The sequence below is a fragment of the Erpetoichthys calabaricus genome, chromosome 8, assembly GCF_900747795.2.
Source record: "Erpetoichthys calabaricus chromosome 8, fErpCal1.3, whole genome shotgun sequence".
Classification (NCBI taxonomy): domain Eukaryota; kingdom Metazoa; phylum Chordata; class Cladistia; order Polypteriformes; family Polypteridae; genus Erpetoichthys; species Erpetoichthys calabaricus.
In genome coordinates, this window is record NC_041401.2 from 21,543,092 (window position 1) to 21,558,689 (window position 15,598).

The window sequence follows — 15,598 nt, forward strand, 5'->3', positions numbered from 1 at the left end:
TTAGCACTGTACTGTTCCAGTGGGCTTCCCTTTACCAGTTGTTATTTAGAAATAAAATAAAACAAGTTAATTTAATATATCCTTATGTTTTCTCTGTTGTGGCCATGAGGGTCGAGGCAGATTTACTTCATTCATTTGGGCTACAATATTAAAAGAACCGATATCCCATTAAGTGTTCACCCCAGCTCCTATTTCTGATATTGGCCGCCTGCAGACTGCAACACTGAATAACTGTTGTTTAATAATATTAACATGATATCCATATGGAATTACGCTGCTCAAAATACCTGTAACCAAAAAAGGGTCAAAAATAATTAATGGTGGCCAATTATTGATTCATATTTCACAGGGTTGTGCATGGTCCACAAGTTCTCCTGGTAACATGGCAGGAACCAACACTAAATGGAGCTATTACACACCAATTTCTTTCAAAATAACTCCACTAGAACTAAACAGAGTATCAATTTAAGATTTAAATCATTGGAGTGTGGGAGGAAACTGAAGTGTCACAAAAAACCCATACAGCCATTGGAAAATGCTGCAGTCTCCATGCAGAGAACAGACTCCTATTATGAAGAAACTGTGCTAGCCTCTAGATCACTCTTTGGCCGATGCTTTCATTAATATATCATTAAATGAAATATTTTTACAATCTACAACTGAATAACCTCTTGACCTCTGCTGATTTAGATTGCTTTAAGATGATTGTTTTATTATTTTTTTTTAGTGTTTGTACATTATGTTCCAAAGTATGCAAGTTCAAGAATAGGGTCAACTACAGTTAGGTGACACACAACATGTTGCCTGCAGTAATTCTATTACTTTAATTATCTATTTTAGCTGGGGATAGTATGATCTCAAATAGCAACAATTCTACTACACAATCAGATACATCTTTTGTAGGGTGCTTACAGTTTCTTGTAACCTTCAGTTCTGTTTTAAATGACTATCCAATATGGTTACATGAAAAAACAGTGAATATTAAATAAACAGTATGATACATGCAACAGTAAACATGATTATCTTGAGAGAAATATAATTATATTTTAAATATTTTTATCAAAGTGGGGAAGGGCATCTGAAGTACAATATCCACTTTGTAAACAATTCACCAAACAAAAAGAAAATATTTTTAAAGGATTTAAAAAAAAAAAAAAACAGCAAGGTCACAAAAACTGTAACCTTTTAAAAGCTGACCTTAATTTCTACTTGTCATTAATACAGTACATAGTTAGAATATCACCAGCTGTGAGCAAGCACAGATTTATTTAGCACAACTTTAACATTTATAGCCCAAGGGAGCAGACAGCTCCATTTGCAATTAAATTGTTCCTGGATAAAGGTAATATAATATTTAGTCAGAATGGCAGGTCATATATCATACTGTAACACTGTGATAATTTGCTTTAAGTGAGCCGTCAGTAAAAGAAAAATGTTGGTATAGTTCTTGACAAGAACCCCTTAAGCCTACATTTTTCTTATAAACTATCTAAGATTATGCTTCCATAAGGGACTTCATATGATATTTTTCATATTTCAAAGCACATTTTCAGTTGATGAAGAAGAAAGTTTTTCTAACATTCAATTTTTTTCTCAATTTTCAGCATTTTAACTAGTGACAGAATATGTTAACCTATCACTTTAGGTCTTTAACCAAAATAAATCAATATATTCCCTGGAGTTCATGTTCTCCTACTTAAAGGAGAAGTTTGGTATTTTTCAAGTCAACACTATTTCTTCACAAACATGGTATACATGCATTTGCCAAATAAATTTTGTTCTAAAATTAAGCGTTTTATATAAATTTTAAAAAATACCTGGTGCTTTATAATGGAGACAATGAGGCATGTAACACCACCAGAAAATAAGAGCTTAAAATCTTACTGAATGCATACATTTTTCAAGTCAAGGAAGTTATCAATCATTGATCCGCATCTTGAGATTATACACACACACACATATATATTGTAAAATATCTTATACATGTCATTTACAAACAAAAAATACACCAAATATTATGAGATTCGGCCATTTTAAACAAAGATCAGCTGTGCGGGTTCCCTCAGTGCTTTGTCTTCCTCCACAATAACCTTTAAATGGCATGGTTTCCTCTCAAAAGACTAAATAACAGTAAACCTATCCTTCCACATGCTTTGTGCTGATTTACCTTCGCATTTAAGAATTTGTGTTGATTTACCTCCGTATTTAAAAATTCCTCCCACAAAGTCACTTCACTTCTTTCACACAAGCAAATAGAAAACACAACCTTACCTCAAGAAAAATTATATCAGAAATATGCAATAAAATGATTAATTACAATTTACTTTTGTTACCACAAACATGCAACAGAAAGAATTTTTCTTAAATCAAAACTTTTGCCACTTCAAAGTAGTTGTATTTATTATGTTTTAAGGCTGTTATTTTTACGGAGGTGCTCCGTGCCCTACTGCCTCCATTATATGGCACCAGTGCAGGAAAAACATTTTTTAAAAATTATAGAAAACACTAACTCTAGAACACAATTTTACACGCAAATGCATATGTAGCATATTTGTGAAGAAATAACTGACATGAAAAATGACAAACATTTCCTTTATTAAAGCTACACAAAGCACAAAACTAGGCATTTAGGAGAACTTTAACATAGTGTAAATAAATAAAAGACCGAGATAGAGCTGTTGTAGCAAATTTTACATGGACCGCAGAAAAACAAAATAGAAAGATGTATGAAATAGTGATGTATTAAATACAGCAATATACACAGAAATAGATATTTTATGATTTCTCTATTAAAATAATACTTTAAACTTATTATCTTTTTTACTCTAAGTTGATGTGTGCGTGTGCTTGTGTGTGTGTATAAATTATTTTACATATAAAATGTATTTGTATATAAAAATGCTAAGCTAACAGACTGAATCACTAAAAACACTATTTCTCCCCATTTAGTTAAAAAGCTGAAACAACAGGTATTCCTTGCATTAGTTTTTTAATTTGTTGAGATTTGTTTGTCGATATTTATTTTTAAATGGTTAATAATAAATGCACGACACTGACAGGGTTGGGGAACTCTACGCAAACAAAGCATGCAGCAGAAGCAATTGACAGCAGCACTAGGCAATAGGGTGAACTGATGGCTGAAGAACCGACAGTATCTTAAATAGGAAAAAGCAGACATGATCATGTTTGCCACATTCAGTTAGATGTAAAATGGAAAACAAAGTTCAGCGAAGCTCAAGGAAGACATGAAGCTCAATGATTAACAAGCACAGTAAAACTTCAGTAGAGGTGTCTGTGCCACAGCTAGGTATTGCTTTGCCAGAAGCAAAAAAGGCAAGGAGAGATGAGCACAGACAGAAGTGGCGTCCTTGGATCCAAGAAAAGAGGGACAGACAGCAGTAAGTTTAAAGTTAACAGGTCACCCAAGAGTTACTCCACTGTAATATACATTTGCTATCTAGTGATGATCTAACCGACCCTACACGGCTCTCAAAAATTATTTACATATACATTCAGATCTGTGGACTTTAAACAGTGCCCCCCCCCCCAACCCCTCCCTCCACTAAACAGTACAAGCAGTTATTTTCCTCCACTTCAGGTATTAGAGAAAATATCCACAAAAGTAAAAACATCCATTATGTGGGCCACCTAAATGTACAGCCTGTAAACGTTATTGCTGCTTGTAATAAGTTAAAGTAAAACACAGTGTATTAGAATGTTATTGTCTGCCTATGGCTATGGCAAAAAAACAGGTTTAAGCATACAACTGATGAAAAAAAACACAAAGATATACTTAACTGAACAAAGTAAACAATTAAAAATCTTGAATAAACATCTGTTCAAATTTCACATCATTCCTACTGACTACCTGTTTTAATTCAAAAGAATGCCACTTTCCTGTAAAGCTGTGTTTTGCATTGACCATTAACAAAAGCCATGCCACTAGGAAAAGCGGAAATTAATCTAATGAAGGAATGTTTTACTCATATGCAATTGTATATAACGTATAAAAGTAAGAAGCGCTAGTGACGTAAAAAGATTATTACTTATTATTTGACAGATGCCTTTATACCAAAGCAATTAACAACATCTGAGATGCAATTTGTTACATTTATTTTCTTTTTCCATTTGGAGCACAAGCAGCTGAAGTGACATGCCCATGGTCACATAGCATCAGTAGCAGGATTTGAACCCAAAACCTCAGGGTTTAAAGTCCAAGGTTCAAAGTCTTAACCACCGCACCACACTGCCTGACGATAGTATTAGCCTCTGGTAAAATCCCCATAAATATTGTGTACAGAAAAGTACTTACTTTCACTTTACTTCTGATACATTCCAATTAACTGATGGCACTGTAACTAAGGCCCATTGTCTTATGAAATTTCATGGGTGAAGCCAAGTAACACAGCTGGTTCATTAATATATTCTTAATTTAAATACAGTAATCCCTCGCTATATCGCGCTTCGCCTTTCACGGCTTCACTCCATCGCGGATTTTATATGTAAGCATATTTAAATATATATCGCGGATTTTTCGCTGCTTCGTGGGTTTCTGCGGACAATGGGTCTTTTAATTTATGGTACATGTTTCCTCAGTTGGTTTGCCCAGTTGATTTCATATAAGGGACGCTATTGGCAGATGGCTGAGAAGCTACCCAGCTTACTTTTCTCTTTCTCTTGCGCTGACTTTCTGTGATCCTGACGTAGGGGGATTGAGCAGCGGGGCTGTTCGCACACCTAGACGATACGGACGCTCGTCTAAAAATGCTGAAAGATTATCTTCACGTTGCTATCTTTTGTGCAGCTGCACGGTGCTTCGCATACTTAAAAGCTCGAAGGGCACGTATTGATTTTTGCTTGAAAAACAAACTCTGCCTCTCTCTATCTCTCTTTGTCTGCTCCTGACGGAGGGGGTGTGAGCTGCCGCCTTCAATAGCTTTGTGCCGCGGTGCTTCGCATACTTAAGCCAAACAGCCCTATTGATTTGTTTGCCAGAGATTGTTTTCTCTATCTATGTGACATTCTGTGCTCCTGACACGCACTCCTTTGAAAAGGAAGATATGTTTGCATTCTTTTAATTGTGAGACGGAACTGTCATCTCTGTCTTGTCATGGAGCACAGTTTAAACTTTTGAAAAAGAGACAAATGTTTGTTTGCAGTGTTTGAATAACGTTCCTGTCTCTCTACAACCTCCTGTGTTTCTGCGCAAATCTGTGACCCAAGCATGACAATATAAAAATAACCATATAAACAAATGGTTTCTACTTCGCGGATTTTCTTATTTCGTGGGTGGCTCTGGAACGCAATCCCCGCGATGGAGGAGGGATTACTGTACAGTATTTGTGGAGAAAAGAGTTATTTAAAGATTACTGTAATATTCCTAAAGTTTTTGCATATATATTGCAATTTTAGAAGAAGTATTTAAAATTTATAGGGCCATGACATCGTGCAAAGGGTTGTGTTACTGGGTCTATGATGCATTTTTTGTGATAAAATCTGTTGCTATTGTGCTTATTCTTCTTTGCTTAAAAAAGTCTATTTTTGATCATGCTTGATTTGAATTGTGTTGTAAAATAAAGAACAACTGATTTATTGCTTATCAACCATCACACCAACACTTGTTAATTTCCTCTTGGTGCCTGGATTTCCACAATAATCCACATATATGTTGTTGGATCCATGTGAGGCTCAAAATTGCTCAGGTGTTAAGCGAATGATTGTGTAAACCACAGAGCAAGAGGTTGAGCAAGCCTTGAGGATATGCCAAAAACAAAATGAAGTTCTATTCAGGATAACGTGGTGTTGTGCATGAATTTTGGTTGGGGGGGGTGGTTCGGGGGAGTTAACATACTATAGATCTCCTGCCAAATATTACTACTGTGAAGACTGAAATATTGACTTTTGTTAGCACTGTGCTCACTCAATGCAACAGAGCCATGATGCTTGTTTGGCACCTCAAATATTTCAAGGATAAACAACAATGCAGTTGTTGATTAAAAAAAAAAATGAATTTTCAAGTGTACGACTGCAAAGACATATTTTATGAATTAAACTTCAAAAGAAGGAAACCAGAGTTATAATTCAAATATTATCTGTATATTGAGCATCATCCAGAGCAAAACTAAAATGATCTGATCGTTTTGAGGTAAGAATGTTTAATCCTAGATTATCATTTTACAATAACTCCATTATTTCATTTTATCTTATATAGGAAATTACCAGTTCAGAGGTTTAGTTTGTTTGATTTCTTATTTCTACACATGCAGCAATAACAGATTAAAATAACAGCTTGGGTGGTGGTGAGTGAACCAAAAGCTTTGTTCATTTTTCTAACCAGATTGCATAACAATTAGTAGAGATGCAACAGTACCAATACTGATATCAGATTTTGGTCTGATACAGTGCTCATGTACTTATACTCATAAAAGTGTAACCAATACTATTAACTTGCATGCGATATTGTGTGGACACTAAGGAGAGAAAAAGAAAAAAAAAAAAAGGGAACACAAAATGTCTGTAGTGTGGAAGTTCTTTAAAATTAAAGCCTAGCAGACTGAAAACTGTGCTCTGCTAAAATACCAAGAGAAGATAAGAAAAACAAGTTAATACACACAAGTAACTCAATTATACATCTCAAAAGTAAGCATAAGAATGAGCATGGCAAAATTGCTTCAGGTGGCATACAACATCAACCAATGTTGCAACAGACTTCAGCAATGAGAAAAATAATTCTGAACGATAATCCACAGGCAGTAAAAATAACAGAAGCTCTTGCCCAGTATACTGTTCTTGATGATGGACCACTGTCAATTATTGATAATGCAGGATTTCAGTATCCCCTGAATATACAACATTCAGACACAATAAACACCTGGTTGTCACTGTGTGTTTTAATCAATGAAATGAAAAGCTCAACGGTCACTTAATATACATACTAATTTTGGCTGATCATATTACAAGTAAATGTGTCTTTTGTAGACAAAAGTGTTTTTCCATTACAAAGCACGATACCCAATGCATCTGTTTTCAGACAGAACATGACAGAATACAATCCGTGCTGCGCTTCATAATGTGAAGCGTCATTTGTGTAGAGTTTTACTATTAATGTAACACTGCAAACAAGCAATAAACATAAAACTTACATGTTGTTTTTATTAGTATGTGTGTCTGCATAAATATTGATGTCTCTGCATTCAAATTGTTTATTTTACTGGAACAATGATATTTTTGCTTGTGTCCAAGAAAGATCACATATTTCTAACCCAATTTGTTATTTTAGTTTTCCATATGCTCACTATTAAAAATGTATTCAATGTAATATACCTCATTCATTTCATTCTCACCTACAGTGGGGCAAAAAAGTATTTAGTCAGCCACCAATTGTGCAAGTTCTCCCACTTAAAAAGATGAGAGAGGCCTGTAATTTTCATCATAGGTATACCTCAACTATGCGAGACAAAATGAGAAAAAAAAAAATCCACAAAATCACATTGTCTGATTTTTGAAGAATTTATTTGCAAATTATGGTGGAAAAAAAAATTTGGTTAATAACAAAAGTTCATCTCAATACTTTGTTATATACCCTTTGTTGGCAATGACAAAGATCAAACGTTTTCTGTAAGTCTTCACAAGGTTTTCACACACTGTTGCTGGTATTTTGGCCCATTCCTCCATGCAGATCTCCTCTAGAGCAGTGATGTTTTGGGGCTGTCGCTGGGCAACGTGGACTTTCAACTCCCTCCAAAGATTTTCTATGGGGTTGAGATCTGGAGACTGGCTAGGCCACTCCAGGACCTTCAAATGCTTCTTACGAAGCCACTCCTTCATTACCCGGGCGGTGTGTTTGGGATCATTGTCATGCTGAAAGACCCAGCCACGTTTCATCTTCAATGCCCTTGCTGATGGAAGGAGGTTTTCACTCAAAATCTGATGATACATGGCCCCATTCATTCTTTCCTTTACACGGATCAGTCGTCCTGGTCCCTTTGCAGAAAAACAGCCCCAAAGCATGATGTTTCCACCCCCATGCTTTACAGTAGGTATGGTTTCTTTGGATGCAACTCAGCATTCTTTCTCCTCCAAACACGACGAGTAGAGTTTTTACCAAAAAGTTCTATTTTGGTTTCATCTGACCATATGACATTCTCCCAATCCTCTTCTGGATCATCCAAATGCTCTCTAGCAAACTTCAGACGGGCCTGCACATGTACTGGCTGAAGCAGGGGGACACGTCTGGCACTACAGGATTTGAGTCCCTGTCGGCGTAGTGTGTTACTGATGGTAGCCTTTGTTACTTTGGTCCCAGCTCTCTGCAGGTCATTCACTAGGTCCCCCCGTGTGGTTCTGGGATTTTTGCTCACCATTCTTGTGATCATTTTGAACCCACGGGGTGAGATCTTGCGTGGAGCCCCAGATCGAGGGAGATTATCAGTGGTCTTGTATTTCTTCCATTTTCTAATAATTGCTCCCACAGATTTCTTCACACCAAGCTGCTTACCTATTGCAGATTCAGTCTTCCCAGCCTGGTGCAGGTCTACAAATTTGTTTCTGGTGTCCTTTGACAGCTCTTTGGTCTTGGCCATAGTGGAGTTTGGAGTGTGACTGTTTGAGGTTGTGGACAGGTGTCTTTTATATTGATAACGAGTTCAAACAGGTGCCATTAATACAGGTAACAAGTGGAGGACAGAGGAGCCTCTTACAGAAGAAGTTACAGGTCTGTGAGAGCCAGAAATCTTGCTTGTTTGTAGGTGACCAAATACTTATTTTCCACCATAATTTGCAAATAAATTCTTCAAAAATCAGACAATGTGATTTTCTGGATTTTTTTTTCTCATTTTGTCTCTCATAGTTGAGGTATACCTATGATGAAAATTACAGGCCTCTCTCATCTTTTTAAGTGGGAGAACTTGCACAATTGGTGGCTGACTAAATACTTTTTCGCCCCACTGTATATGTGTGTGTGTGTGTGTGTGTGTGTGTATGTATATATTATATTAAAAAATCTTGGGACAAGACGAGACTTTTTCAGAGAGATGAGACAAGACATTTTCAGAGAGATAATTTCAAGTCCCGCGAGACGAGACTTTGTGCCAAGAGATGAATTGAAAACCTAACAGATCCAAGAGGGGGCGGAAATAAAAGACAAACAGTAGAAGATGAAAAGACAAAGAGTAGAAGACAAAGTAGAACGTCGTAAAGAGGTTCAAAAACGATGGCACAGTACATATGCAGAGCAGGTTAGAGATTATGAAAGTACTAAAATTCAAAAGTCTCAAAACACTGATAGTAAAGATCGCATTAGCGCTACCAAACGGAAATTATTACTTGGTGAAATAACAGAACAGCGAAAAGAAATCGAATATAGGGACATAGGTGATATGACAGAAGTACAGTATGAAGATATTATTCGGCTTTAAAGTTTAAGTCATGTTGCCATCAGGGAAAAGTAGTGTTTGTTCCCAATGAAGAGGCGTATCCGTGAGAAATAAAAGATTTGCTATTTAATGAAATTAAATCCACAAACACTACAGGCAAAATATCCAAATCTACAATAATCTGTTCGCATTTGCATCATTCAATGCTCAATACATAGATTTACACGATTCAGGACCATACGCTATGAGAATCTGTGGTCCTGCAACAATTAAAGCTACTACAAGTTTCATTTCAAAGAAACCACAATTCGGTCAGGTTTATATTTATGATCACGGAGAAGCAATGCAACATAGAATCGAAAGAGTTAAACAATCAGACGTATTAGAAATTCTACAGTCAATAATGGATACAAGTCCATACATCCAAAAGTATCACATTTTACAGGAAATGTATCTGAAAAACACAAAGAAGTTTTCTTGGATATCTACTGTATACGAATCTGAAAGATCGCACTTGCATATATAATAAACCAACATGTGACGAAAAGTCAGTGATAATAGTTTCCACAAGACGAGACTTTTCCCATGAGATTTTTTTCAAGTCACGCCCTCCTCTCAACCATATTCAAACATGCCTACGGTCCACTCAACTCTCATTCATATGAATGCATTTGTCAGACACAGTTCCTGTGCTCTCAGATCTTTACAGAAGCTTTTCTGGACAGTACTTTTAGACATACAATCTATTCGTTTCCTTCAATGTAGTCCTTTTCTGGACAATAATTTCATATGTTCTAGATGACACCTCAACAACTAAGCGAAGAAGAAAGGGCAGCGCATCAAAAAAAGGCCCAACAGCATTGGAGAAAATGGCATGAATATCATCTCCTGATATAGATATAAGGATTGATTCTTTTCAAACATCAGTACACCCAAGGAGGCCAAAAAGATGATGTTGCTGGAGCTGCAGGAATTATGTGGTCTAAAGGCAGCTGGACTGAATTATTTGACACCACCTGCTAAAAGTTCCTGGAAGGATCAGTCAAGTAGTAGTTTGGAGCTTATGTTTAATAGATTGTAGATGCAAATGCAGTGGCATTAATGAGCTGTGTTTATGTAGCTGCTGCCTTACAGCTGAAAACATATATGGGAGAGACCATAGTTTCTCATTCAGACAAAGCACTTAAGTACTGGTCAGTTAACAAAATGCGGTTCCTCACTTTGCCTCAGATGTCAAGGAAATATCTTTTAGCCCCATGCAATAGTGTAGACAGTGAGAGATTATTTAGTGTAATGTCACATACTGTTACTGAAACCAGAAACATGCTTACAGCAGAACAGGTAGAGATACCAAAAGGAATCTGCCACTTACAAGGACATACTGTAAGAGTTGTAGACCTTTTCAGTGACAGGTGTTCCCTAATGACTTTTCATCTGTATAGCTTTAAGCCATGACCCTATCTTAAAAAAAAATGGGATACCAGTAAGAGAAATGTTCTTGCTCTGTTCAGCCAAATTCCAGTAAACACTGTGTTGTACTATTACATCCCATTTTGAAAGATTTGAAACAATGTTGGTTTAGTTTAGGGATTTGGTTTACATAAATGAATTTATTTATCTGGCTGAAGCCTTTATCCAAGTCGACTTACAAATTGTATGTGATTTTTATTTTTTTTTTCTGTGAAATATGAGTCGTTTTAAAATGGTGTTGTAATCTGTTTTATGTAATGTATCCTAGTTTGAGTTATTTGTTCCAATTTTTAATTATTTTATTCCAACTTATGAGTCTTGTAATTTGATTATAACAGTGAAGTTGATAGTTGATGGACATAATAATCAAATACTATCTTCCAGCCTTCAGTCTTACTACAATGGTATCAGTATTGGCAAACACTAAAAAACAAGTATCGGTAGTCATGCTTGGTCTGAGAAAAATGATATTGATGGATCCCTAACCATTAATTCAAATTGGCTTTCTAGCGAAAACCTAAATAATCACCTTCATTTATTAAAAACACACACAAACACACTCACTTGTTTTACTTTTGTAATTGAATCATAAGTGCATGTCTGGTGTGTTCCCAGTTTTGACATTACATCTTGTTGGCTTATCAAAAGTGGATGATATGCAGTTTTTACTGCATTGCAACAACAATCAAGAAGAGCAAGAGTATTTATTTTATTCCCCTAATTTATGATAACAGAATTTATATCCAAATTCACAGAGCAGCTAACTAAGATCAAGGACTGGTATTACAGCACCAAGTGTTTAGGAGACACCAAAATCAGATTTTCAAAATAAGCAGGAAGACATTTGCTGCATACTGTTACAGTTGGACACACTGACCAGAGGCAACTCGAGGTTTCCTAGATATGTTTTGCCTGACTGCAGCATAGCCAACCCATCCTCTAATTCTCCACCCAAATTGAACTGGAAAATAAAAATCAAAGAAAGAAATAATGTTTGCATCCTGGGAAACAAAGAGAATGTTGAAAGTGGAAATACCATTACATTTCAAGACAAGGATTGGCCAACTCAGTTTCTAGGCCTCTGCAATTATTCACATTTTGTGGAGAAATGTCATAAGATTTACATGCCTAATCAAAATTCATCCTGTTCAAGGCCATTACTAGTACAAAACTTTATTTTGAAGGGGTCTGGGAAAACACAATGTGTCCTACGAAGGTTAGCCAATTTTCTTTTTTCATGACCTACATTCAACAAAAACCCAAGCTAGGAAGGGTATGGCCCCAGTCATGAAATTTACTAGGACTAGGTTTGCAACTTTTTTTTCTCTATTTGGTTTACCTCAAGATTTCATATGCCTAAAGACATATACTCTTTGATGACCTGAAGCATGCTTTGGAGTTCATCAATAGTTTTCAAGCTACAAGCACTTCATCTTTTAATGGATACGTTTTTTTTTTTTTTTGGTATTTTTTTCCCCCCAGAATTGTAAGGTACATCTCTTCTGCTAAGCTTCTGAAGATACTCATTTGGAACAAACCTTTTTTTTTTTTTTTTTTTTTTTTTTTTTTTTTAATGTGTGTATACAGACTTTGTTACTATTGACTTGTGCTTTTGACTGTGCTCATCGTACTTGCAATGGGAGGAGATGTGTATGTTGCATTACGCTCTGTTCTTATGAAGTAAGGGAATTGCCAGTGGCCTGTTTTGCCATCACCTTGGCCAATCGATCTGCGGCCCAAAGTCAGGTGTTGTTGAGCTAGGATAGTTAGTGGGTGAGCTCCATGCCTGTGAGACGGTTTATTGTTAACTTTTTCCTTTATGTTGTAGTGATTATGTGCATGTAGACACAGTGGGAGGGGTAAGTGTTGGATTTTTGGAGATAGACAGTTAATGGGTTGGTTGGGGGTTGGGTTTGGGGAGGAAGCCCTATGAATGGTTTTGGATGCTTGTGTTTCTGGTGGGGAAGGGTCACACGGAGGCAGGGATGCACAGTCTCATCTTGTTAATTTGCTTCTGATGAATCCCTTGCTTTTCCTTTTTAACCATTCTCAAGGCTAATCTTTTGGTTGACTCTTGGCACTTTCAAGGACTTGGTTAGGGTCCTAAGCATGTTGCTGTCCTTTATTACTTATGGAAGAACAGAACGCATGTTGCGTTTATTAAGGAATCCAGAGTATGGCCAAGGATGTGCCTAGACTTTCTAGCAAATACTACTTCAAAGATACCTCTGCATCAGATATCACTAAAAAGGATGAAGTGGTTTTTCTCCCTGGTGCAACTTGCAGCCAAAACTACTTATCTCAGATTCAGATGATGGCAGCAGATTCTGTTATGTGCTACAAATTGAACTGAGTAGCAGAAAAATAGGCCTGTGTTGTATTCACTATCAATGTACAAGTCTGCATTCTTTTTGCATACAACATGCAATTTTTTTTAATCTAAAAGGCTTCAGTATTATTGCTGGTATGGATGCAAATGCCTTCATGAATCCTTTGCTCCATCCCAAACCACTCACTGGAAGTTCAACAAGTTAATGCTGCTTGATAAAGAATTCTGTTATATGATTGTTTCAAAGCTTGACGATTTCATTAATATTAACTCCAGCTCTGCTGACAACGTTGCATACGATATTTGTGGATGGCCATAAAAGGTCTTATTTGCAATCTTATGATTGGAAATGCTAATATTTTGGCCCAGGCACACAAAAAAAATCACTCACCTTGAACACAAAAAAAAAAATCACTCACCTTCAATCTCAGTTCTCATCTTTGAAAGAAGCTTGCCCTCGTGTGGCAAGACTGGAATATAAGCTTTTGGTTTCAAGCACAAGTTCTGAATGAAACTCTTGGCTGCTGCAGAAGGCTGAATTTGAGATTCACTGTACTAGGACTCAACATTATGTGTCTAGAGCAACATAGCAAGTTACTAGCATTGAGATAACAGCAATATGAGGCTTATGCAACTGTGCTATCTATTAAAAATCAATATAAAACCCTAACACACACCACTCTGGGTACAAATAACCATTTTCTGGAGTTTCACTCTGATTTGTATTAATGAAAGCTCTAATTCTTCTCCTTCAGAAATTAATTCTTTTTTTTTTTAATAGATAACTTGTCACTTCCTAGGCTTTCAGAAGAAAATGCCACTACATTGGATTTCCCAAATTCAATAGTGCCAGATGGATTGCCCCATGAGGTCCTTTCTGTTTTCTGGAAGAAGCAATTAGCTTTTCTTTTGTCTTTTTTGAAAACTAACATTTTTGTGATTGGGTTTGTCTTCTGTCTTGTGCCTGATGCTGTCAAGTTGGATTAGGTGGATATGATTATGAATGAATGGATAGATGAAATAATGTTATTTGCTATATAAAAATTAAATTTGTTTCGACCCAGTAGTCATTTTTACAAGTCCAGAATGTGAGTTTTCTTTTAGATACTGATATAAATGCAGAGTTGTCATCTATATCTATAGAAATTTTAAATCAAAGTTGAATGTGATACACGATTAAAAATAGGGTATCCAGTTAAGTTGCCAGGGTAATTTTATTATTTTTTAATCTGTTCAGCTGGACGAAATAAATGCTTAATGAAATAGTTTAATAAAACTTGACATTTTAACAAATATATTTTCAAATATGTGTTGTAATGCAATAAAAAATTAACATAATTATGCTGTATAATACTAAGTAGTGCTCACTGGGAAACGTGATTGAGAATTGCTCATGCAACATACCGGTAGTCCTTCGAGTGAACAATGCCGTTGACCAAATTGCTATGCACTATATGGCTCATGAGCATGATAGCTGTCAGCTGCCTAAACAAAACAAGTTTTTGAATATAGACACACAGCAGCTAATTGGTTGTAAGTGATAATGTACTATCTGAGAAAAGTTATGTGACACTGACAGCAACAACGGTATCTGTGTAATCGATAACACGCCTGTCTGGTTTATGAAACTCAAATAAAAGAAGAGAGCCCAATGAATTTAAAAACACTCTTAACCTGTGTTCATCAAGACCATACAGAGTTGCGACATGTTGAAAAAATATAAATCTACAAAAAAAGGTAAAATGTAAGGATATGTTGATGAACAAACGTTAGTTTCATATGTCTGATCAACTTAATCAAACAAACACAAAATGACAGAAAGTGCACTGGAACCATTTACTATGTGAATTACCAGCTGTAAAAGATACTCTGAACCCTTTGATCTAAAGTTTAAAAATGTCTAGGGAAGCCAAAGTAAACAGCCAGCTTACTGAACAGATAGACACTACTACAATGCAAGTGACACACATTATCAAAGGTTCTGAAAGTAACTCTCAGTAAAGATGGCTTGAGGAAAAATAGCTTTCTTGTGTCTTTTATGGGCATGTTTCTTCTGTCCCTTTGGTATGTAGCCACACTGCTGATTTAATATTCACTTAATATTCACTGAATTCTGTTTGTATAACAAAAATAAAAAATAAAATGAACTGATTCTCTGAAAATAAAAACTAATTAAAGCAAATTACCAAAAAAAAAACCAGAAACTCTCAAACGTTCACAAAAATAAACTGAACATGAAATGACAGGTATGGAAAAAAGTATGTAAATAAAAAATAATTTAAAAAAATAGAACTAAAATAACTTTGGGATCATTAAAGCACGCTGAACAACTGCAGCAACCTGTTACTTTTAGGATTAAGCAGAAGTACCCTAGGTTACGGCTTCATGCAGTTGATTATGGATTGACGGTATTTCCAAACAACAG

General features: G+C 35.9%; 2 protein-coding genes across 2 annotated transcripts in view; both read right to left on the reverse strand.

The window, feature by feature from the left end:
• Positions 1–15,598, reverse strand: part of LOC127528918 (uncharacterized) — a 469,030-nt gene that overhangs the window by 373,526 nt on the left and 79,906 nt on the right. The window lies entirely within an intron of this gene.
• ubr3 (ubiquitin protein ligase E3 component n-recognin 3) overlaps positions 1–15,598 on the reverse strand; it is a 279,977-nt gene that overhangs the window by 195,457 nt on the left and 68,922 nt on the right.